The 24,031-nt window shown below is 44.0% G+C and overlaps 1 protein-coding gene across 1 annotated transcript in view; it reads left to right on the top strand.

Annotated features, from left to right (window-relative positions):
* The window catches only part of Srgap3 (SLIT-ROBO Rho GTPase activating protein 3), a 427,924-nt gene that overhangs the window by 54,029 nt on the left and 349,864 nt on the right, over positions 1-24,031 (top strand). The gene's annotated exons all lie outside the window — the stretch shown is intronic.

Here is a 24,031-nt window from a genome sequence, read left to right as displayed (position 1 = left end):
CACAGAGAGATCCGCCTGCCTCTGCCTCCCGAGTGCTCCCCATTCCCTTCTTGCATGGAAGTTTTTGCTTGGAATTTATTTAATTTTATTTTTCTAGATTTTTCGAGACAGGATTTCTCTTAACTTTGGAGCCTGTCCTGGAACTCACTCTGTAGACCATGCTGGCCTCGAACTCACAGAGATCCTCCTGTCTCTGCCTCCCGGCTGCTGGGAATAAGGATCTGCGCCACCCTTGCCCAGCGGAATTTATTTTTGAGATGGGAATCTCTATATATAATCCTGGCCTGGAACTTGCTATGTAGACCAGGCTGGCCTGGAACTCACAGAAATCCACTGTCTCTGCCTATGCCTCCAGAGTGCTGGGATTAAAGATGAGTATCGTATGTTGCTTGGTTTCTGCAAACGGCAATCAAGCTGGGCTGTAATTAGAAAATAGCCCACAGCCTTGTCTGTAGTTTTTATATTGCATTTTTATGTTGGCTTACTGCGCTATTGTGTATTTCATGTTTTTTCTTTGTGTTTCAAAGGTTACATTTTATAAGTTAGTTTATTTCGTGTGTATGGGGCGGGAGCATATGTGCCACACCTGAGGTCAGAGGACAACTTGCAGGAACTGGTTCTTCCACCACGTGGGTTCTATGATCCAACTCAGGTCACCAGGATTGGCAGCGAATATCTGCCCTCTAAAACGTCGCAGTAGCCCCAAATGAAATATTTTTGTTTGTTTTTAGGAGATGGGGTTTTTCTGTGTAGCTTTGGAGCCTCTCCTGGAACTTGCTCTGTAGACCAGGCTGACCTCGAACTCACAGAGATCCACCTGCCTCTGCTAGGATTAAAGGTGTGCGCCACCACCACCCGGCTCAAACACAGCATTTCAAAAAGGAAATTCAACAAAAGGAGACAACTGATTTGTTTTGATTTTGATTTTAAAGCAAGGTGCTGGAGAGATGACTCATTGTTTAACTCCTGCCTTTCCAAAAGGTTCAAGTTTTGTTCCCAGCACCCACCTATATAAGGCCACTCACAAATGCCTGCCTGCCTGTAACTTCAGTTCCAGGGACTCGCACACTCCAGTCTGGCCTCCAAGGATACTGTGACACCACATGAATGATATGTACATACACTCTCCCTGTGGGCTCCCCTCCCCGCCTCCAACTAATTTTTTTTTTTTTTTTAGTTAAGGTTTTAGTGACTGCACCAACAACAGAGACATGGTGCCACACTGTCCCTATCAGCAGGAACAATGAATAAGGTAAAACCAGATTCTAGGCTTGGATGCAGGAAAAAGTTTGGGACAGGCCTGTATAAAGCATGTTGTGGTTTATTAAAAAAAAAAAAAGGTCTGACAGATGGGTCAGTAGGTAAAATGTGTCTGCCACCAAGCCTGACCATCGGAATTCCATCCCCAGAACCCACATGCTGGAAGAACAGACTCCCACAGGTTGCCCCTGACTTCTACACGTGTGCCATGAGGGCCCCACCCCGATAAATAAACGTTTAAGGAGAGAGAAGAAAAAAGCCGGGAGGTGGTAGTGCAAGCCCTAATCTCAGCACTTGGGAGGCAGAGGCAGGTGGATTTCTGTGAATTTGAGGCCATCTTGGTCTACAGAGTGAGTTCCAGGACAGCCAAGGCTACACAGAGGAACCCTTTAGGCAGGGGTGATAGACACACTCAAGGGAAAAGTAAAGCTCACCCAAGAGCATGGGTGTGGGCTTCTCAAAAAGTAACACACTTTATTAAATACAGTTTTAGCATAGATTTTAGGCCTAGGAGTTAAGAATAACTTAACTCTTAGTGGCTCTGAAGTTATAGCAAATGAAAAGGAAAGCTTATAAATGAGATTATAGGATGTTTCGGAAGTGCCTTGGATGGGATTACAATCTGATAAACCAGGAGCCGCTAGTATCGTACAAGGAGTTAGGACATGCTCTTTACTATAATTGGAGTTTCTGATGCCCTAGAAAATTATGCGTTTACAGGTGGGAAAGGAGAAAGGCCTCAAGCAGTTGCTAATTGTATTTGAATTTGTGATTCTCAGCTCTTGAGAAAGAGGCTCTTTTGCTTCTAGGGTCTTTGTAACTTCTCTTTCGCTTGCATCAGAGGACTTGCATCAGAGCTTCCCAAAAAGATACGCAAATGATCAATAAGTAAGTGAGATGATGGTCGATACACTGATCATTAGGGAACTGTAAATGAACAGTAACATATATACCTCTTCAAATGGCGAGTTTGTAACTTATATTCCTCTTCAAATGTAAAGTTTGTAGAGGCTATAGGTCCAGTACACACACACACACACACACACACACACACACACACACATACAGAGAGAGAGAGAGAGAGAGAGAGAGAGAGAGATCACAGAAAACCACAGTGCACTTCCGTTTATTTTCAGTGTCTAGAAAAGGTGACTATGTAGAGTCTGAAAGCAGATTAGTTATGAGGGGAATTCGAGGTGATAAGCAAAGGTCCTTGGCTTTTCTGGGGATGAGCATGTTCTCATGAGCAATTACGTAGTAAAGATAAGTTACACACCATCATAAATATACTAAGACACTGAATTACACATTTTAATAAAATAGCAAGTTTATATGGGTGGAGGAAGCTTTGGATCTTATGTGAGATTCACCTACAGTTTCTTCATCTGCAAACTTATTCTTTCCTCCTAGAATTGTGGGGAGACTTCCATGAGATTAACATATTGCCAGCCACATGATAAAATGATGTTCTTAACTGGCTGGTGAGATGGCTCAGCAGGTGGGGGTTCAGTCACCATGCCTGATATCTGAGTTCAGTCCTCCAGACTTGCATGGTGTGGGGAGAGAACCAGCTGCCGCAGGTGTCCTCTGACCTTCAGTACTGGTGGAGCTATGGCTTGTGTACACACACACAAATTCAGAGTGAAAATAAGACATGATTACTAAATTCTAATCATAATGTTCTGTGTAAAAGGCTTTTATGTTGTTTGTTTCTTCTAAAAATATGTTCATTTGCTTATTATTTTTTTTGAAGGAAAGTTTCTCTGTGTAGCTTTGGTCCCTGTCCTGGAACTAGCTCTTTTAGACCAAGCAGGCTGGCCTCACAGATCCACCTGCCTCTGCCTCTCACCCAACTTCATTTGCTTATTTATTTTACTTTAGGATTGTAAAAGACTTTTAATAGGCTGTGAATCTACAGCCCACCTTCCAGTTATGAAAGATGAGAAGGTAGTAGAGACAACCCAGCACTAACAGAGACCTTGCAATGATGAAGGATTAAAATACTGAAGAGATAGTCTCTGGGTCTATTAGTGTCATCTCATGTTTATCTTGTGTTTGTCTTTATACTGTCTAGTAAGGTTCCACCAGTCATATGCTGGGCCTGTCAGTTTAGGCAACAGATTATATTGACCATGCATTATATGTCAGATATTTTTTTAGGCTCTGGGTATGCAGCAGTGGAGGCAAGGGAGAGATCATTAGGTGTCTGCATTTATATTCTAATGAAAAAGACAACATGGTAAACAATATACAATAACAATAGGGATCAATAATATGCTGAAAAACTAAGGAAAGTGAGGGTTGGGCAGGTAGAGTGCTGGAGAGATAGGAATTCAGCAGGACAGGAAAGGCCTCTTTGTAAGGTCACAGAGCAGAGCCTGAAGGAAGAGAATAACATGTTTAACAAACTGGAAGAAGAGTATGCTAAAGCAGGTTCAAAATGTTCAAAAGGTCTAAAATTAGCCAGGAGGCCTGTTAGGCAGAGAAAATGAAGGAGTCAAGTGTAAGATGAAATGACCAATGTTTTACAAATTCTCACATGTCTTACAGTTAAGAACACCACTCTGGGGCTAGAAAGATGGCTCGGTGGTAAGGAACACTTACTGCTTTTATGAAGCCAGAGATCAGTTTCCAGCACCAACACTGGATGACTTACAGTCACCACGGTCCAGCTCCAAGGACCTGATGCATGCAATCTTCTGGTTTCCACAGACAGTTACATGCACTTATACATACACACACACAATTTTTAAAAAGTTCACTAGTCTGGCATTAGGAGTGCTGTCTTGGTTGGCAGAGTGCTTTGCATGCAGAATCCCTGAATTCATCTCCAGTATGTGATGGTGATGGTGCATGTTTGTAATTCTAGCACCTAAGAGATAGAAGTTCAAGGTTGGGGCTGGAGAGATGGCTGGGTGTTTAAGAGTGTTGGCTGCTCTTCCAAAGGTCCTGAGTTCAATTCCCAGCAATCACATGGTGGCTCACAAACAATCTGTAATGAGATCTGGTGCCCTCTTCAAGGTCATCCCCAGCTATGTGGCAAGTTTGAGGCCAGCTTGAATGACCTGATAGCTTGTTCCAAAGCCAAAATCAAACAGCACAAACAATACCACTCTGGAGCCTGGATGAAAGCAGTAACTAGACATTTCAGTGGTCCAAGCAAGAGGTAATAACACTCAAACTAGAGTGTCGGGGTTGGATATCGTGAGAGTTGTCAAGTTCTGGCATATTCTGAAGGAATAGCAGTCATTGCTGATAGACTGGATGTGGTTTTCTAAAGAAGATAAAAAAGGAAGTGTGTGACCAGGGCCTACCAAATTTGCTGCTTTAGGGCAACCACATTCTGCTGATAGGTCCTTGCTAAGGAACTCGTGCCAAAATGCCACCAGTGAAGCCAACGGCACATTTCTTCTTTATTATAGTTTCTTGGAGAGGACTATTTAGTTTATCATAAAGAGCCCAAATATATGCTGTGAAAATACTGACTAAAATGGATCCTAAGTAGAAAATGCCTATTTTGAACAAGTTACATATGAGTATGAAGACTGAAGCCTCTAATTTGTAACTCGTAGCCGTGCTTCTTTTTTTTTTTTTTTTTTTTTTCGAGACAGGGTTTCTCTGTGGCTTTGGAGCCTGTCCTGGAATTAGCTCTTGTAGACCAGGCTGGTCTCAAACTCACAGAGATCCGCCTGCCTCTGCCTCCCTGAGTGTTGGGATTCAAGGAGCGTGCCACTACACCTAGCAGAAGTGGTTCTATTAAGCTAAAGTAGTCTCTAAGTAAACAAATATATTCTGAAATGTCTTACCTGTTTTTGAAGTGTCTGTGTATGTACATGATTATATTCGTGGAGGTCTGGGGACAAATGGCAGGGACTCATTCTCTCCTATATTGTGGGTACCAGCAAAGGAGCTCAGGTCATCGGACTTGACAGCAGCCTTTCCCTCCTGAGCATTTTTGCCCAGGTTAAATGTTAGAACTCAGACAGAGAGCACCAGATTCTCAGCTCAGAGGAAGCTGTTCCCAGGAACTTAGAGGTCCGTTTCTCATTAACATCTCTCTTTGCCTATCTTTTTCTTTTTGAGCTATTTATTTTTTGACAGTACTGGGCTTTGAGTCCAGCTCCTCATATGTGCTGTGCTCTGCCACTGAGCTACTTCTCTGCTCCCAGTCTGTTCTTAAAAGAAATTATCATTATTGTGGGGCAGTGGTGTACACCTTTAAACCCAGCAATCAGGAGGCAGGTGGATCTCTGTGAGTTTGAGGCCAGCCTGGTCTACAGAGTTTTGAGTTCCAGGCTACACAGAGAAACCCTGTATCAAAAAAAATTATTATTATTAAATGTGTATCTGTGTCATTTTATCTGTGCAGGCTGTCTGAGTGGAGGTCAGAGGACAACTTTCAAAGGCCATTCTATTCTTCCATTTTTGTGTGAGTTCAGGGATTGAACTCAGGTCACTAGACTTGCTTGACCAGCCCTGTGCCCCACAAACCATCCTACCACTTCTTAGCATTTCACTTCCTTGGTGATGATAGTGATGGTGGTCATGATTTGTGTGTGCTCACTCTAGCACATTTGGAGGTCTGAAGAACACTTTGAAGGCTTGGTTTTCTCATGGATTTCAGGGATCGAACTCAGATTGTAAAGTCTGCATATAAGGACTTTACCTGCTGTGCTGCCTCAGACCCCCAGCCCATTCTTTTGTTTGTTTGGTTTTGGTTTTCGTTTTAAAGACAGCATTTCTCTGTGTAGCCCTGGCTGGCTGTTCAGGAACTTACTCTGTAGACCGGCCTAGACTGGACCTCATAGAGATCTGCCTACCTCTGCCTCCCAAGAGCTGGGATTAAAGGCGTGTGCCACCACACCTGCCTGTCCTAGCCCGTTTTTAACGTAAATCAAAGTCTTGATTAGAAAAATCACACAGTAGTATTCTATTGCCTAGTCCACTCATCTCCTCTACAGACTCAAGGTCTCTTAGCACTTTGTGTTTTCAGGGGTTTTGTGTGTGTGTGTGTGTGTGTGTGTGTGTGTGTGTGTGTGTGTGCTGTTTTCCTCCTCTTTTGGTGATTGCCTTCATGCTCCACATAACACATTCTGTTATTCTAACACGTGCTATTTCTTGCTTGTTCAGCTGTCCATATTTTCTATGGATTGTGCTAAAGTACTTAAGTTGACCCTGTTAACTTTGCATTCATCCAATTTTCCCCTTCCTTCTGTCCTTACAGCTACAGCCCCAACAGTTTGTATCTTGATGTTACCTTTACTTTTAAATGATATGTTAAATACTTGTTTATTTATTTATTTTATGGTCTCATTAAAAGTAGCATTGGTTGGCCTAGAACTCAAGATCCTCCTGTCTCTGTTTCCCAAGTAATGGAATCACAAGTGCCTATTACCACACCTGGCTATAGATCTTGTCCCGTCAACTGTGTACAGCAATTCTTGATCCTCTGTGCTGTAAAGCGAGGGTTTTATTAGCATTCCTGGCCTTCACTCCACATCTCCTCCCTTCTTTGTTCCTCCTAGTCCATTTTGTTAAAAGACTATCCCACCTGGCAGGCTGGATTCCTGTGGGGATGTAATTGAAAGAAGGATGTGCCCACACCTGTTCTATCTCAGAGAGCGGCTGAAATTCCATCTCCTCCACAGAAACCTTCTGGGAACCTCACTGGGAAATGAGAGATGCATCTACAATCCTGTTAATGAAACAACAGCCTAATAGTCCATGAACCCTTAACCCAAAGACCTTTGTCCCGTTGGGTGTTGACAACTGGAGGGAAAACAATTAGCTTTGGCCCTGTACCGAACAAGCACTGGTTTATTTGCTTTTCCCACGCCCTTTCAAGCCAAAGGTAGTAAAACTTCTTCAGTAATATGACCCCTGTGAGAACTATGAAAGGAATTAGTGACATCACAGTGGATTTTCAGAAGAAAGTATGTGAATTCTATTAGTTCTTCACCGATTGCATATTGATAAGTATGTTGATTTAAAAGGAACTTATTCATTTAAAAGGAACTGTAGTTTTACTGCAGTTGATGTATAGGTTATAAAGAAGGCGATGAGCCAGGCAGTGAAACACTCCTGCCACCTAGTGGTTCCTCATGGTGGGACATTTTGGCTCTTTTGAAAGCAGAGAAAATGGGGGTGGGGTGGGGCGGGGATTAAGCTAGTTCAGTAAACAAATGTAGCAAATGTTGTAAACTGGAAACTTCCATCTTCTCCTCCAGTTGTCCAGTTAGAGCTGAGAGAGACTGGAAATGATGGGGGTCAACGTGGATGGCCACTAGGGCTCTAGCACAAAGTGGCAGCGAGTTGCAAAGGAAATAAAAGCCGCAACAAAAGTGCAGTCACGGTCAAAAGTGCGGACAGGGTCCCTTGCGAGTAGTCGCTGTAGCGGTATTGGGTCAGAGGCAAAGGTGACTCAGAAACAGTGGAGGAAGTCACGAGGACTTAGTATCGTTAGGTCACATGAGCCCTGGACACTGTGGTCACGAGGCTGCACTATAGTGCTGGGTTGAAGGCAAATAATTAGGACACCCAGGTCAACAATAGTAAGGGGGCAGTAGTCCTTCGACGTGGCAGTAGATTCATTCCGTATGCCCCATAGAGTCCTAAGTTCACAAATTTATATAGATAAATTTATAAAATGGCACAAGTACTGACTTTTGCACATCGGCTTGTATCCTTTAAGGCATTCTTAGGTTGTCTGTTATACCTAATAAAGTGTTAACGGTATGTAAGTAGTCTGTCCATGTATAATACAGATGCAGTTAAGTCTTTCCTGTCTGTGAATGGCTGAGTCAGTGAATGCAGAACGCAGGGCCTTGTCTCACCACTGTTTTAACTGTGCACATTGTTATCAGTTCCATTATTAAGGTGGTGAAACTGAGGCTAACTAGCCCAAGTCATGGAGCTGATGAGTCCGAAGCAGCTTTCAAACCCAAACCTAGGTGATTTAAGCTCCAGTTTCTGAACTCTTATGTTCCTATCTCTCTCTTAGAGAAGGAATGCTGGGTTCTATTCACTTAGCCACTGCCTCTCACCTTGAAGAACAGTTGTAAAGTTCTCTGAGGCCATGGAGAGCTACTCCTAGATCTTCTGCCTGCTTGTGGGGGGCTGTTTAATCACCCTGGACTGAGTTGGCCCTTAATTGTACAGTAGGGGTAAAATGATGACTGTCTCATAAGTGGCTGTGGCTGTCACTGAGGTAATATAAAAGTTTTACAAAGATGACTTCCACAGTTCTGATATCTTTGGTGTCAACAAGGGGCGCCGCCTGGGCAGGGTTTACAGCTTGCTTTTACATCTAGATTTGATTTGGTTCTCTAGAACGTGGCAATGTGTTACTGGCCAGTTCCAAGTGTGAGTCACGATAGGCCTGGCAGCCTCCACTTTCACTCTTTGCACTGCTCTGTTCCTCTTACTGTGCTAGGCAGCCAAGCCTAGAGAGTCTGTTTTGGGAAGGGTCTAATTTCCTTTAGAGCCTCTTCCCATGCTGGCTAGGTTTTCATCAATGTGGAACAAACTGGAGTTGTCTGGGAAGATGGAACATCAATTGAGAAATTGCCTCCACCAGATTGACCTATATACATCTCCTTGGGGTCATTTTCTTTTTCTTCCTTTTATTTTTCCATTTATTTATTTATTTATTTATTTATTTATTTATTTATTTATTTTTGATTGTTTTCAAAACAGGGGTTCTCTGTGTCGCTTTGGAGCCTGTCCTGGAACTCACTCTGTAGACCAGACCGCTTGCCTGTGTCTCCAGAGTGCTGGCATTAAAGTTGTGTGCCAGCACTGCCCGGCTCATTTTCTTGATTTGATGTAGGGAGGCCCCAGACTTCTCTAGGTGACACTCCCCCTGGCCAGGTAGGCCTGGGTTGTGTAAGAAAGGAGACTAAGCAAGCCATGGAAAGCAAGCCAGTAAGTCACATTTCTCCATGGCCTCTGCTTCATTTTCTGCCTCGAGTTCCGGCCTTAGCTTCTCTCAGTGATGGGCAGTGAGCTGTAAGATGAAATAAACTGTTTCCTCCCCAAGTCATTTTATTATCACAGCAACAGAAACAAAACTAGGAGTCCCCCAGTGTTTTTTCTCTCCTATCTCCTTGTCCAGTTTTCTGTTTCTGTATACTGTTTCCTCTTCTCTCCTTACCTCTTTCCTGATGCTGGGGCTCAGAGTCAGGGCTGCGTGTGTGCCAAGCATGTGCTCTGCCACTGGACTGCACCTCAGAGCCTCCTGCCTTTCCTGCCTTCATTCTTTATTGGGGTAGCTAAATAAGCTCTCTCCTGCGATGGAAGGTCCAAGAAGGAGGGATTTCCTTGTATTTTGTTTTCTATAAAACGCTCTTTCTTTAGAACCATGACTAGGGTATAGAACATGTGTGGTGACTGTGCATTGGGTTAAACAACTGGTACAGAGCACTGTTTGCCATAGATTATGTTCAGTAGCTGAAACAATCCAGTATTGTAGTCCATGAGATCATTCACATTTATCTTTTAAAATGTTTGCTTACTTTTAACCTGTTTTATTTAGTTTTATTCCTCTTCCTTCTCTCTTTCTCTTGAAAAAGGTTTTGCTATGTAGCACAGGGTGGCCTCAGATTCACTATGTAACCCAGCTTGGCCTCCTATTTGCAGTTCTCTGTCAGCCTTCTGACTACCGGGATTACAGGCGTGCGCAGCTATGTTTGACTTTCCTCTTCTTTTCTTTCCCCTCTATCTTTGGGTATTCTATCTTTCCTGTGATCTAAGAATAGATGGTGGAGTCACAGCATATGCCTGTAAGTCATGGTTGCTTGCAATTTTATTGCATATGAAATTCCACTGTTCAGAGCTGGAAAGAAGGCTCAGAGGTTAAGAGCACTGGCTGTTCTTCCAGAGGACCCAGGTTTGATTCCTAGTATCCACATGGTGGCTCACAACTATCTGTAACTCCATTTCCAGGGTATATGACCCCCTATCTGGCCATGTGGGGCACAGACATACATGCAGACACAACACCCCTAACACATAAAAGAAAATGCAAAATTACAAAAGTCTGCTGTTGAGACAAGCCCTGTCCTGGTGTTTGGGAATACTTCAACCAGAGGCTTCCATGAGTGGAATGGAAAGTCGGGAAAGCCTGACGGGCCTGACGGTACATGTCTGTTAGCATGTGGGTGTTCCTAGTGTCTGCTGGTGAGTAATCGCTGCTCTTGGCAGTAGAGATGTTGACAGAGTCAAGTAGGAATAATTAGCCAATTTTCTCTTCTCCTTTTTCTAGATAAAGGAATGGAAATGTACTGGAGTATAGTGGAACAGTTCTTTCTCAGGCAGTTTCTGTTAAGAATCCCTCTGGAAATGCAAGCTGGGCTTGAAGAAGTCAGACTCCATATTCTCTTCTAAGCTGATTGTTGGGCTAATCATATACATTTGTATGTTTTTAACAGCCCTAGCTTGTAGACCAGGCTAGCCTCAAACTCACAGAGTTCGCCTGCCTCTGCCTCCCAAGTGCTGGGATTAAAGGTGTGTACCGCCACCGCCTGGCAATCATATATGTTTTAGAAGCATGATTTCCCAGGGCTGGATGGGAAAAGATGTGTTGAACTGATAGCTAGAACCAGTTGCATAGATAACTATTTCCTTGGGTAGTCACTGATGTAGGAAGGTCTTGCTTCTCTTTCTTACTAGTCTTTCCTCTTCACATGCACAGTATTATGAATCTGTAGGCTAGTAGCCAGAGATAGCTCATCCCAGTATGAAATAGTATGACTACAGTTCTCAATACAGCCTTGTTTGTGTTTGGTAACACTCAGCTCAGACTCCTAAGCCTTGCTAATGTTAAACAGTCCCATATATTCTTCCATCACCTAAGACAGGGGCTTCCAAAGCCAAGAGTTGGTGCACACCTTTAATCTCAACATTTGGGAGGCACAGGCAGTTGGATCTTTGTGAGTTCGAGGCTAGCCTGGTCTACAGAGTGAGTTCCAGGACAGCCAGTGATACACAGAAAAGCTTTGTCTGGAAAAAGCAAAAACAAACAAATGTTGTGATATGATGTTATGCTCTTTTGGCTTTTTGAGGGCCACCCAGCTCCCAAGTAAAGCACACACAGAAGCTTATTTTTAGTTGTGAATGCCTGGTCTTAGCTTGGCTTGTTTATTGCTAATTTTTCAACTTAAATTATCCCAACTACCTTTTGCCTCTGGGCTTTTCTCTTTTTCTATTTCTATATACCTTTCTTTATTTCTTTATTCATGGCTTGCTGTGTGGCTGGCCCCTGGTGTCCTCCTGTCCTTGTTCTCTTGCTGCCCTCTCCCATTTTCCTCATCTCTCCTATTTGTACTCTCTGCCTGTTAGCCCCGCCTATTGACCTCTTTATTAGACCATCAGGTGTTTTAGACAGGCAAAGAATCACAGCTTCACAGAGTTAAACAAATGCAGCATTAACAAAAGTCACATACCTTAAAATAATATTCCCCAACAAACAAAACAAAAGATGACAAGTCTCTGACCTTCCCTCAAGATTGCTTTCAGCCGCTTCCATCCCCCAAACATCTGATGGTCTTATGAGTCAGTCCTCTTTACCAATAAAGGAACCTAGATGGGAGATTTTGAGCCATTTGGACCATTGGTTCTGATTTATTGGGGCCAAAAGACCCTAAAATGTGCCTGGTGCTTCTATTCTGCCGAGGCAGGGATTCAGAATTTGGTGATAACAGAGGAATAGGAGAGAAGCAATAGCTGGGTGGTGGTGGCACGTGCCTTTAATTCCAGCACTCAGGAGGCGGAGGTGGGCAGGACTCTGTGAGTTTGAGACAACGTGGTCTACACGGTGAGTTTCTGAATAGCCAGGACTATGGAGAGAGAGGGGAGGGAGAGGAAAAGAGGGAGGGAGAAGAAAAGAGGGAGGGAGACAGGACATAACAGCAACAAGAAGACAATGACAACAGTGGAGAAGGCAAAAAGATTCTTCTAGAAGACTGGAAACTCCCATAACCTGTGTTCTCACATGTGCAGCAGAAAATTAGCATCATGGGCTGGTGAGATGGCTAAGTGGTTAAGAGCACTGCCTGCTTTTCCAGAGGTTCTGAGTTCAATTCCCAGCAATCACATGGTGGCTCGCAACCATCTGTAATGAGGTCTGGTGCCCTCTTCTGGTGTGCCGGCACCAGAACACTGTATACAAAATAAATAAATAAATAAATAAATAAATAAATAAATAAATAAATCTTAAGAAAAGAAAATTAGCATCATTGCCAAACTTCCTGAGCAGTCCAAAATTTTCAACCCCTGGCAGTACTTCATTTTTTTTCCTGTGAACATAAAAACTTAATCACCCTTAATAATTAACGAAGGAAGCTATTAAATACTTACTTGTGTGTAAAAAATGAAAGTTCTTGGTGTTGCATGTCTGCTTTTGAAAGACCTGGATAAATCCAGACCCCCCTCCCCAAAGCAGGAAAAAATAAAGCCAAAAACCTAAGCAGGGAGAGAAGAATCAGAAATCTAGGATTAGCTGGTTCAGTTTCAGGAACTAGCTGAAGATAAAGTTAGATTGTAATCTTGAGTATAATCTTGAGAAACAGGGAGTTGCCCCCTTGTGATCATCACTGGTATTTTCGGAATTTTCTGGGATGCCCTCCCTACCCCTTTCAGATTAATGGGCTGTGGTTTCTTCCCTTAAAAATCCCTTCTCCCAATTACTCGGGGTTGAACTCCTTCCCTGCGTGGGTTATGAGTCTCGGCTCCAGTGCACTGGTACCTGTCAAATAAACCTCGTGTGATTGCAGCAAGGACGGTCTTTCGTGAGTTACTGGGGGGGTCGTGTTATCCCGAGACTTGAGTGAGAGTCTCCCCACACCGGGGGTCTTTCATTTTAAAAATCAAATAAAAAATGTTTAGTTTTGAACCTTTGTGTGGGGGATGATAATTAATCCCAGGGGCTCGTGCATACATACAGACAAAAACTGCTGAGCTATACCCCCCTTTTTTTGTAGTTTTCTTTTGAGATAGATTTTACTAAGTGGCCCAGACTGAACTAAACACTGTATATTCCAGACAGACCATAATTTTTCAATTATCTTGCTTTAGCTTCCCAAATAGGTGGAATTACAGGCCTGTACCACCAAGCTTGGCTGTATTTTCACATTAAAATACTTTTATTTACATATGTGTGTGTGCTTGCCTGTTTCTGTTCTAGTCAGGGTTACCATTGCTGTCTGTGTTGGAACACTATCACCAAAGCAACTTGGGAAGGAGAGGGTTTGTTTGTTTGTTTGTTTGTTTTGCTTACTCTTCCACCTCCCAGTTCATCATCAAAGGAAGTCAGGTCAGGACTCAAACAGGCAGGAACCTGGAGGCTTGAGCTGATGCAGAGGCCACAGAGGAGTGAGTGCAGCTGACTTGCTTCTCTTGGCTTGCCCTGCCTGCTTTCTTTCTTATTGAACCCAGGACTTCTGGCCCAGGGTTGGCTCCACCCACAATGGGCTGGGCCTTCCCTCTCCCACATCAATCAATAAGTTCTACAGGCTTGCCTACAGCCTACCTTATGGAGGCATTTTCTAAACTTGAGGTTCCCTTCTTTCTGATGAATTCTAGCGTGGGTCAAGTTGACATAAACTACCCAGCAGTGTGTATGTACGTGCAGGTACCCAAGAAGGCCAGAGGAAGACAGTGGATCCCCTGGAACTGGAGTAACAGGCAGTTGTGAGCCACTTGATGTGGGTGTTGGGAACTGAACTCAGCAATGCGCCACAGCTATGCTTAGAGACACTGGCCTGAACGGCTTATTTCTGAGGCTTCTCTGCTTTTCTGTACCTGAACCTCTAACTTTCTTCCCAGTTTTCAGCAATAGTCTGATTTACACATTACAGTGAACCCACAGTGGGAATGTAATTGGATCAAACCCTTCTGTCAGTGAGTTTGGTGACTTCAGAATTTTTAAAATATGTAGCATCGTTGGTGAAAGACCCTCGAAGAGGACTTTCTCTCAGGAGGAGACCTCCCCATGCCAAGGAACAGGCCGAGACCATACGGATGCAAATCGCAAGAGGTTTATTGGGTAAACACAGGTACCTGTGACCTGTGGGCGGCAAGTCTTTCGGAGGACTTGCGCGCCTGCCGACTGGAGGGCAGGTTTTTTATAGGGAAGAGCAAAAAGCAAGTTTACAGAAGCAAAAAAAGCGTGGTTATCGGAATGAGGCAGGGGCATGAATGGTTTCCTCTCTCAACATGGGTGTCAGCAAAAGTCATCCTGTTCCTTTTTTATAGATATCCTGTTTTGCAGTCAGCCTGCTTTGTTGATGTCCTATCTTATTGATATCCTGCCTTGCAGTCTTCCTATCTCATCCTGCTCTCTCAAGCACATGGGATGTTCTTACGAGAGCAGGCTGGCTGCTGCGGGTTTTGAGGAGGAGGTCTGTAGGGTCTTTCAGTTGGCTCTTCTAAAGCTGTAAGAAAGACATGAATATGATCAAGATCTATGTATAAAAATATTTACCACATGCGCTGGAGAGATGGCTCAATGGTTAAGAGCACTGACTGCCCTTCCAAAGGTCCTGTCCTGAGTTCAATTTCCAGCAGCCACAGGGTGGCTCACAACTATTTGTAATGAGATCTGGTGCCCTCTTCTGGTCTGAAGGCATACATGAAGGCAGAATAAATAAATAAGTCTTAAAAAATATTTACCACAGTGTATTTTCTTAAGATTAGGAATACAGAAATAAACCTAATAAAATATTTTATAATATTTTTATAAAACAAAAAAGAGACTGATATAAAAAATATACACAAGGCTAATTTTTAAAACAGGACATACAAGAATGTCCTAAAGAGGTATGGCCATTGAGAGCAGTTGGCTGGAATACATAATACATACATACACATTAGCAGTGAATATCTGAAACAAGATTTATTCCAAGTTGTCTACAGTAGATGTTTTATTACTTCAGCAAAATGAAAGAAAAACTTTACATTACGAGAAACAAACAAACAAAAAAACACAAACAAGCAAACGAAAAATACCTTGGCAGCAGTTAGAAGAACATGAGCAAGGGAGGTTGGATGAGAAGTGACTACCGCGGTTCAGGTGCTAAACAAGGTGGTGTGGGTGACTCAGGAGGCTGATTTGGACACAGTACTCCCACCTATGAGATCAGTACTCCTATGAGAACAGTAAGCATGGGCACACCTTCAAGCCAGTGATAAAACCGGTCTTCCAAAAGAGCCAATATGATTCATTCTCATCACTGCAGTGCTTCAAATAAGTCTTTAAGGAAACATAGGTAACTGATGATTTTGACTGATGGAGGACCAACTGTCTTCTGGAAAGAGCCTGAGGAAGGCTGGACTGAAAGGAGATAATGACGTCAGTGTTAGAAACACAAGGTGTAAAGGGTGTGTATGGCCTAAGCTGTCGTGAGCCTGGATCCCAAGTGTCTGGTCTATAGGTGTGAAGCACAGAATCAGCAGTCTAAATAATCAGTGCAGATCGGGATTAAAACCAAGGTAGTGGCCGGGTTTCTTGGATGTAGGCAGTAAAAGGAGCTCTCAGGAAACGATGCTTCTGAGTGGTCAGTGATTCGGGCAGGGCAAGGCAGAGGAGGCCACTGAGAAAGCCAAACAGGTGCAAAGCCAGGCCAGCTCAGTGTTGCTTTCCTTCCACCTTCTTAGCACAGGCACAGGTTGGCTATGCAGCAGGCAGAGGGACCAGCGCTCATTGAGGAGAGCTGGAGGCTCTCCCTTTGGAGCTGTAACCACAGTTCCAGGTCAGCCCAGCCCCTTCTGTGTCTGACTTTCCATTTACTGCTTTTCAGATGGGAATCCTTCAAGCATCTAAGTGCACAAGGCAGTTCCTTGTGGTGGTGCCACAGGTACAGAGGAGGTTTTAAAAATTCTCATGGGCCAGGTGGTGGTGGCGCACGCCTTTAATCCCAGCACTCGGGAGGCAGAGGCAGGCGGATCCCTGTGAGTTCGAGACAAGCCTGGTCTACAAGAGCTAGTTCCAGGACAGGCTCCAAAACCACAGAGAAACCCTGTCTCGAAAAACCAAAATAAATAAATAAATAAATAAATAAATAATAAGGGCATCAGGCATTAGCTCTGAACAAAGGAATTAAAAAATAAACAAAAATTCCCATGGAAGCCTGGATTGACAATGGTGTACCAACAATGGTCAGAGAGTTGAAAAGGAAGAGGAGGTCACCAGAGAAGAGTGTGATAGGGAATTGTCCATGTGACAGATGTTGGAGCAGTCAAGTACCACAAAAATGAAGAGTTCCCAGTCTGGCCACTTAGAGGCTTTTGACAGTTGTGAACACGGGGTCCCGCGTGTGTGTATGGATCATTTCAGTTGCTCTTCGCCTTGGTCATTGAAGCCCCAGTCAAACCCAGAACTGGCCGAATGGCTAGTCCTGCTAGCACGCTTGTCCTGGAGATCTCTGTCTCTTCCTTCCAAAAACTACAATTATAGGAAGGCTGCCGTGCCCTCCTACATCCGCTTGGATTCTGGGGATCCAAAAGCTGGCCCTCACTCTTGTCCACCAAGTGCTAAGCCACAGAGCCATCTCCCTAGCACCATTTCTCATTTTTATAAAAGAGAAACACAATATTTAGTTTAGCTTCTTGACTTTAAATTTAGACATAGAAAACCCTACTATTGTTAGAAAAGTGTTAAGTAAATCTGTATTTAGAGGCTCGAGCAGTTTGAGAAAAAGGACTCCACCAGTGTGTGCTCTCTAGGTTGATGGAAAATGCAGGGAGTGGGCTGGAGAGATGACTCGGAGGTTAAGAGCACTGACTGCTCTTCCAGGGAACCTGGGTTCAATTCCCAGCACCTACATGGCAGCTCACAACTGTCTGTAAATCCAGTTCCAGGACATCTGACACCTTCACACCAACACATAAAATAAAGTTAAATAAATCATAAAAAAAACTAAAAAAAAAAAGAAAACGCAGGTAGCACACATCTTTTGGCTCACTTGTGACATTTGTAGCCATACTCCACTCTATGATTGGCAGAAAGCCTGGTGCCAAGGATCTCCTCTGAATTGGAGAGGGGAGGTGTTAGAAAGCCTTGAGAGGAGGGAGGAGGCTCTTGGGTATAATTGGAGCAGCAGCCTTTCTGCTTGGCATCTCCTGCTTCCGATGTTTTGAATTCCTTTTGACCACAGGCATGGCGCTCCACTCTCTCTTCCACTGTCATCGCCAGCTTTCACTGGGCCACTGATCCAGACTGCTCCTCATTCGCTGACCACACTGTCTACTAACCTCCTCTAGATGCTGATTTACACACAGCTCATTGGCTACAGCCTGTGTTGCTGACAGCCTCTTCCCTCAGAAGACCAATCTCCAATCTCTTTCATGTCCTTAAGCATCTGGGAGACACTTCAACCTCCTGGTATGTTCTTGTAGCTGAGTTCTTAGTCCCTGTGACACAGCTTCCTGCTTTGTGCTTTTATTTCATAGAGCTAAAGAAAACTCGAACATGGGGTAGGGGGTAATCATGCGATGATCCTTCAGCATCTAATCATGCTCTTCTCACTAGCTCGCTGCTATGATGTAATTGTGTGCCTCCCTCCGAGTCACCATTCACACGGTGAAATCCTAACCCCCAATGTGACTCTTTCTGGACATGGTATTTTTAGGAGGGAATTAATGGTAAGTGATGTGAAATGAGGTACTAATTGCATGGCCCTAACCCTGTAGAACTCCTGGTCTTCCCCTTTAAGACAAAGATTCTCTCTGTCTTCTGCAAGCCAGAAGAGAGCCCTCACCAGAAACCAATCTCCAGAATTGTGGGAAAATAATTTCTCCCACTTAAGCTATTTGGTCTGTGGTGTTTGGTTATGGCAGCCCAAGCCGAGTGAGACATTCATTTGCCAAAGTCTTCCATTCACGGTAGACTCTTCTGACAGCCTAGGCTTTTTCTTTTTGAGGAACTCTATTGTGGAATATTAATTTAAGGTATGTTACATTCGTTTATGCTGTGGAATGTTTGTTTTAATGACATAAAGATGTGTTGCATTCTGTTATGCTGCATTTGTTTAGCTCTGTGAAGCTGTGTTACTTTGCCTGCCTAAAACACCTGATTGATCTAATAAAAAGCTGAATTGCCAATAGCTATGTAGAAGAGAGAAATAGGTGGGGTCAGTATGTAGAGAGAATAAACAGGAGGAAAAATCTAGGGAAGAGAGTGAAGGGGAGGAGTGAGAAAAGGAGGAGAGGTGGATGCCAGCCACCCAGCCAGCCATGGAGTAAGAAGGAAAGAAAGATAATATAGAATAAAGAAAGGTAAAAGGCCCAGAAGCAAGACATAGTTAAAGGGAAACAGGATAATTTAAGTTAGAAAAGCTGGCTAGAAACAGGCCATGCTAAGGCCAGCATTCTTAAGTAAGAATAGTCTTCGTGTATTTATTTGGGAACTGGGTGGTAGGCCCCCAAAGAGAAAAAAGAAACCCAAAACCTAAACAAAAAAGTACAGAACTCCTCAGTTCATCACAATTTCAATTGTGAACTGAGTTCAGCACTTCTTCTATAAGACTCATGTGTCTCATGCGTGCCAAGGAATAAGCCTGCTACCAGTGTTATTGTTCCCATACTCTCCTAGTATATGAGACACATGTGCTATCTCAAGTCACGTGATGCAGCGGAGAGGGCACTCAAGTCTGCAGGATCACACGGCCCTTATGTAATGTCCAGTTAATCTTACGTGGTTGAATACAAAGTAACTTTTGGGGCTGGAAAGATGGCTCAGTGGTTAAGACACTGGTTGCTCTTCCAGAGGTTGTGAGTTCAATTCCCAGCGACCACATGATAGCTTACAACCATCTGTAATGAGATCTGGTGCCCTCTTCTGGCGTGTGGGCCTACGTGGAGACAGAATGTTGTATACACAACAAACAAACAAACAAACAAACAAATAATTAAAACAGCCGGGCGGTGGTGGTGCACAACAAACAAACAAACAAATAATTAAAACAGCCGGCAGTGGTGGTGCACGCCTTTAATCCCAGCACTTGGGAGGCAGAGGCAGGCGGATATCTGTGAGTTCGAGACCAGCCTGGTCTACAAGAGCTAGTTCCAGGACAGGCTCCAAAACCACAGAGAAACCCTNAATCATTGGAGCCGGGCGGTGGTGGCACACGCCTTTAATCCCAGCACTTGGGAGGCAGAGGCAGGCAGATCTATGTGAGTTCAAGACCAGACTGGTCTACAAGAGCTAGTTCCAGGACAGGCTCCAAAACCACAGAGAAACCCTGTCTTGAAAAACCAAAATAAATAAATAAATAAATAAATAAATAAATAAATAAATAAAAATAAATAAAACAAAATAACTTTCAACCAGGTCATATGAGCTTAGAATTATATACTTACTGGGTTTCTGTGAAGCAGAATGACAGCGTGCTTAGACTCTAAGGGATGAGGCTGCTTCATTCTCGCCTGTTAAGCTAGCTTCATTTAGGACTCCACACTGAAGCAACACGAATATCCCTATCTCTTCACATCTGCTCTTGGCCTATTATGGGTTTTCCATCTGCCCTGCTCTGAAACAGGAGGGGGAAGAGAGGACTGAGGGAAATCGTGAGCTCTTTCAAAGAGGACAGAACCAGATATTAAATCCAAAATGGGTTGAAGTGGAAAGGGTGAATCAGAGATGACGGAAGCAGTTAGCTTCACACTGGCGGAGGACCACCTTCCAGGGGCTGACTGAATGTTGCGGTTATATATGTGGCTGTCTCTCAGTGATACCTTCAAATCCAATCAGCGTGATTGCATCCTTGAACTGCCCGTGCTTCGCTGCTCTCTCCCGCGCCTCCTCCCGTTGTTTGCTCCCATCTAGCCCTTCTAGTCTTCTGTACCATGCAAACTGATGACCCGTGCTGAGATTTCCTTTCCTCTGGTGATAATGATCCTGTCACTTCAGGTTCCTGTTTCAGTGGAGCGTGAAGAGAGTTAGGCTGATTGATTGAGATTGAGCTGGAGTGAAATAGGATTTCACTCGAGGGTCCATTAGCTTCTCAGCATAATGTCTCAGAGAGAATGAAAACTGAGAGTTTGTTGAGGACCCTGCCTGCTCGGGGTCAGCTTGCAAACCTGCATTCACGGGGTCAGATATATTGTATTTGGCCCACATTAGGTTTGAAACATCTAAAAACAGGGATTTTTCCTGCTTTCCTTTAAAACTGAAAGAATCATGGATCCATGCCTGTTCTGGGACAAGGAGTTCTGTTAAGTACCTCTTGCCCTTTGGTGAGGACGGGGGCACCACGGGTGAGATTGCCATGGTTCTACTGCTGCCTGGGCTTGTGTTGGCTACCAAACACTTGCATCTGTGGGCTTTGATCTGTCAAAAGGAAGGAAGCCAGTATTTATTGAGTACATTCTAGACACGAACCTCCGTGCCTTGTAATTTGCACAAATTATCTCTAATTTTTTTTAAGAATGCAGTGCAATTTAAGCTCCATGACTACAAGGACCACACCTAAACCTTTTGCCACTGTGAGAGGAGACAGTGCCTGGCATAGCTATTGCTGCAAGGCAGGAGCTCAGAAGCATTGTTTGAATAAATGCATGCATGCATGAATAAATAATCGAAGAAGACATTTTTGTAATAAGAAAGCCAAAGCCCAAAGTAATTAAAGAAACTGATCTGAATTTATACAGCTGATGGGGAAGTGGGGAACAGCTAGGATTCAAATAGAACAACATGGAGGAGAAGGGGAAAGGCCTTGGACCACTTCAGGACTAAGTGCGTAGAAGGCACCTGGTAAAGACTTGCTGAAATGATTGACAACGATGCCCAGCTTGTACACGCATCCAGGAGATTGCAGGAAGGCTTTTTCAGTTTATGAAATCTGCCGGGAGCGAAGACCTGTATGAAAGCTGCTGACGTTGTGTACCTAGAGCTTTGGGATTCTGTAATATGAAGGCCCCGAAGAGAATGTTGAATATTACATTTTGCTTGCCACGGGAAGAGTGTGATGTTTTTTGTCCACAGTCATCTGAGGCTCCATAAGTGGAGTCTGAGGTTTCCTTCATTAAAGGATAGTGTTCCCTCCTGCCACAGTGCAGAGATGTGCCAGAAAGCGTCTTTGTATCACCCACCAAGAGGACTTGAGGCTGGCTTAAAAAGCATGGCTGTTTCAAAGAGAAGGGATCAGTCTGACTGAAGGAAAGAGATAAAGATGACTTAATTTCCAGCTCCATGCTGATGAGTCTCAAGTTAATGAATCATTTTGATATCTTGCAGACAAATCTCAGAATTCAGAAAACTGCTGCATGTTTCTTAGAGCCCTCTGTCTACTGTGATTCTTAAACTAACACATCACAAATTGAACGTATTTTGTGTGCGTGCGTGTGTGCAGGTACGCATGTGTGTTGGGGGTGTTGGCATCGAATTCAGGGCTTCCCTCAGCTGGGCCCGTCTCTGCCACTGAGCCACATCTCTCCCTAACATGGCATACTTTTGCTCCTGAGCCAGCGTTTCTTTCCGTTCTTTTTCTTGTCAGAGGCTGTTTGTTCTTTCATTTCATAAGCTCCAAATTTTGGAATTTTCTATTATTTTCTCCTTATAACTTTTTATACAAGCTCTTTTCCATTAAATATCTCATCATAATCCTTTTCTGCCCATCCCCACTTAAGCACAAACAAGCCTCTATCGTGTTAGACATGGCTGGGCTCTCTGTTTCTAGACTCTTCCCTTTAATCTCACTATATACCACTGTCAACTTCCTCTAAAACATCATGCCCCATCCCACGTTCCAAATCTGTATTATCTTCCCATGGCTTGGCATAGCATTTCCCAATATGCGCTGTGCAGCACTTTAGTTCCGTGGGAAACGAATAGGTGTTAAGTAAAAAACAGGTTCTGGGATCAAACACTAGCGTTGAGAAAGCTATGAGTCACTTCTCTCCAGTGGGGTGATTCACAGCTTTGATATGTTAATATGCCTCATTACACAGCGTTCCCCAAGACTTGTGTTTTCACAGAGGCCTTTTTGGTGGAGAATTTCATTGGCCTAGATCCTCATGAAAAACATTTGGGAAATACTGGTCCACAAATTCAAGTCCATATTCCCTGTGATGATTACTTTTATGTGTCAATTTGACTGGGCTACGGAATGTCTAAATATTTGGTCAGTCACTATTTGGGCTGTATCTATGAGTGTGTTTCTAGATAGCATTAGTGTTTAAATTGGTAGATTAGTAAAGTATATCCTTCTACCTAAGTTGAACTAAAAAGTCTAACAGGCAACTTCACCTGCCTAGCTACCTTTGGACCGGGATCATTTTTTTTTTTCTCTTTATATACCTGTTTCTCCTGGGCCTCCAACTCACCTTATAGGTCTTTTATTATTTATTATTAGTGTGTTTTGTGCAGGTGTGTGCTGCAGCATGTGGAGGGTTGAAGACAACCTTGTGGAGTAGGTTCTCTCCTTCCACCTGTACATGTACCAGAGATTCTACTCAGGTCATCAGTCTTGCATGGCAATCACTTTACTGTTGAAATAGGAGCGGCGGGGCTGCGTCCCCAACACCCCGGCCGCTTGGCTAGCTCATGCCCGAAATAACAACACACAAACTGTATTCATTTAAGAACTGCTTGGCCCATGAACTCTAGCCCTTACAGGCTAATTCTCGCACCTGGACTAGCCCATTTCTAATGATGTGTGTAAGCACCCCAAGGTGCGCTTACCAGGAAGATTCTAGCCTAAGTCCATCGTGGGTTGCAGCTGCTTGGGAGAGCAGAGCATGGCGGCTGTCCGGTCCCTCTGGAAGCAGCGCAGAGTCTGACCTCACTTCCTCTTCCGCCCAGAATTCTATTGTTTACTCCTCCCATCTATGTTCTAACCTATCAGGGCCAGCCAAGCAGTTTCTTTTATTGCTCAGCCAATGAAATCAACAGATTGATATGACACTCCCACATCACTTTACCTGCTGGGCCTCTCCCTGGCCCCCCATGCAGATCTTGAGCCTCCGTGATCATGCAGGCTAATTCCTGCATATGTATTTGTGCACACGGACAGTCTCTGAATTTTGAGGATTAGGCTTGTAACTATTTGACCTTAAGATGCCTTTATTGTAGCTGGAGAGATGACTCAAGTTAGGCACACAGGCTGTTCCTCCCGAGGTCCTGAGTTCAACTCCCAGCAACCACATGGTGGCTCACCACCATTTATAATGAGATCCGATGCCCTTTTCCGGCATACAGGCAAGCATGCAGGCAGAGCACTGTATACATAATAAATAAATAAATCTTAAAAAAGGAGACGTCTTTATCAGGACGTAACTACCATTGTGCTCTGTGGAAGGCAACTGAAAAGCAGCTGCGGCAAGAATGAGTCTCTGGCTGGGATGTAGCTCAGGGGCGGAGCACTTGACTAGCGTGTGGAAGGCCTTGAGTCAGATCCACAGCTTTAGGTGTGTGTGTGTGTGGGACAGGGACGGAGTTGGGGTAGGGGTGGGTCCTAGCCTTCCAGTCTCCTAGCTTTCCCTCTGAGAAAGCTCTTAGAGTCTTTTGCAGAGCACTTAAGGTTCTTGAAGGGAGGGCTGCACTCAGGGTATGTAAATCAGAATATCTGGGGTGGGGGTCTGGCAATAGTAGTTTGTTAAGTTCTCCAGTGCATAAAAATAGTTTAGAACCTTTCATCAAGAACAATGGCAATGGGTTTTTGTTCCTACTGCACGAACTGGCTTTGTGGGAGCCTAGGCAGTTTGGATGCTCACCTTACTAGGCCTGGATGGAGGTGGGTGGTCCTTGGACTTCCCACAGGGCAGGGAAACTTGATTG

The sequence above is a fragment of the Alexandromys fortis genome, unplaced genomic scaffold (genome assembly GCF_014885135.2).
Source record: "Alexandromys fortis isolate MF-2015 unplaced genomic scaffold, M_Fortis_MF-2015_v1.1 scaffold_59, whole genome shotgun sequence".
In the NCBI taxonomy this organism is placed as follows: domain Eukaryota; kingdom Metazoa; phylum Chordata; class Mammalia; order Rodentia; family Cricetidae; genus Alexandromys; species Alexandromys fortis.
This window is presented reverse-complemented; position numbering and strand designations above follow the sequence as displayed.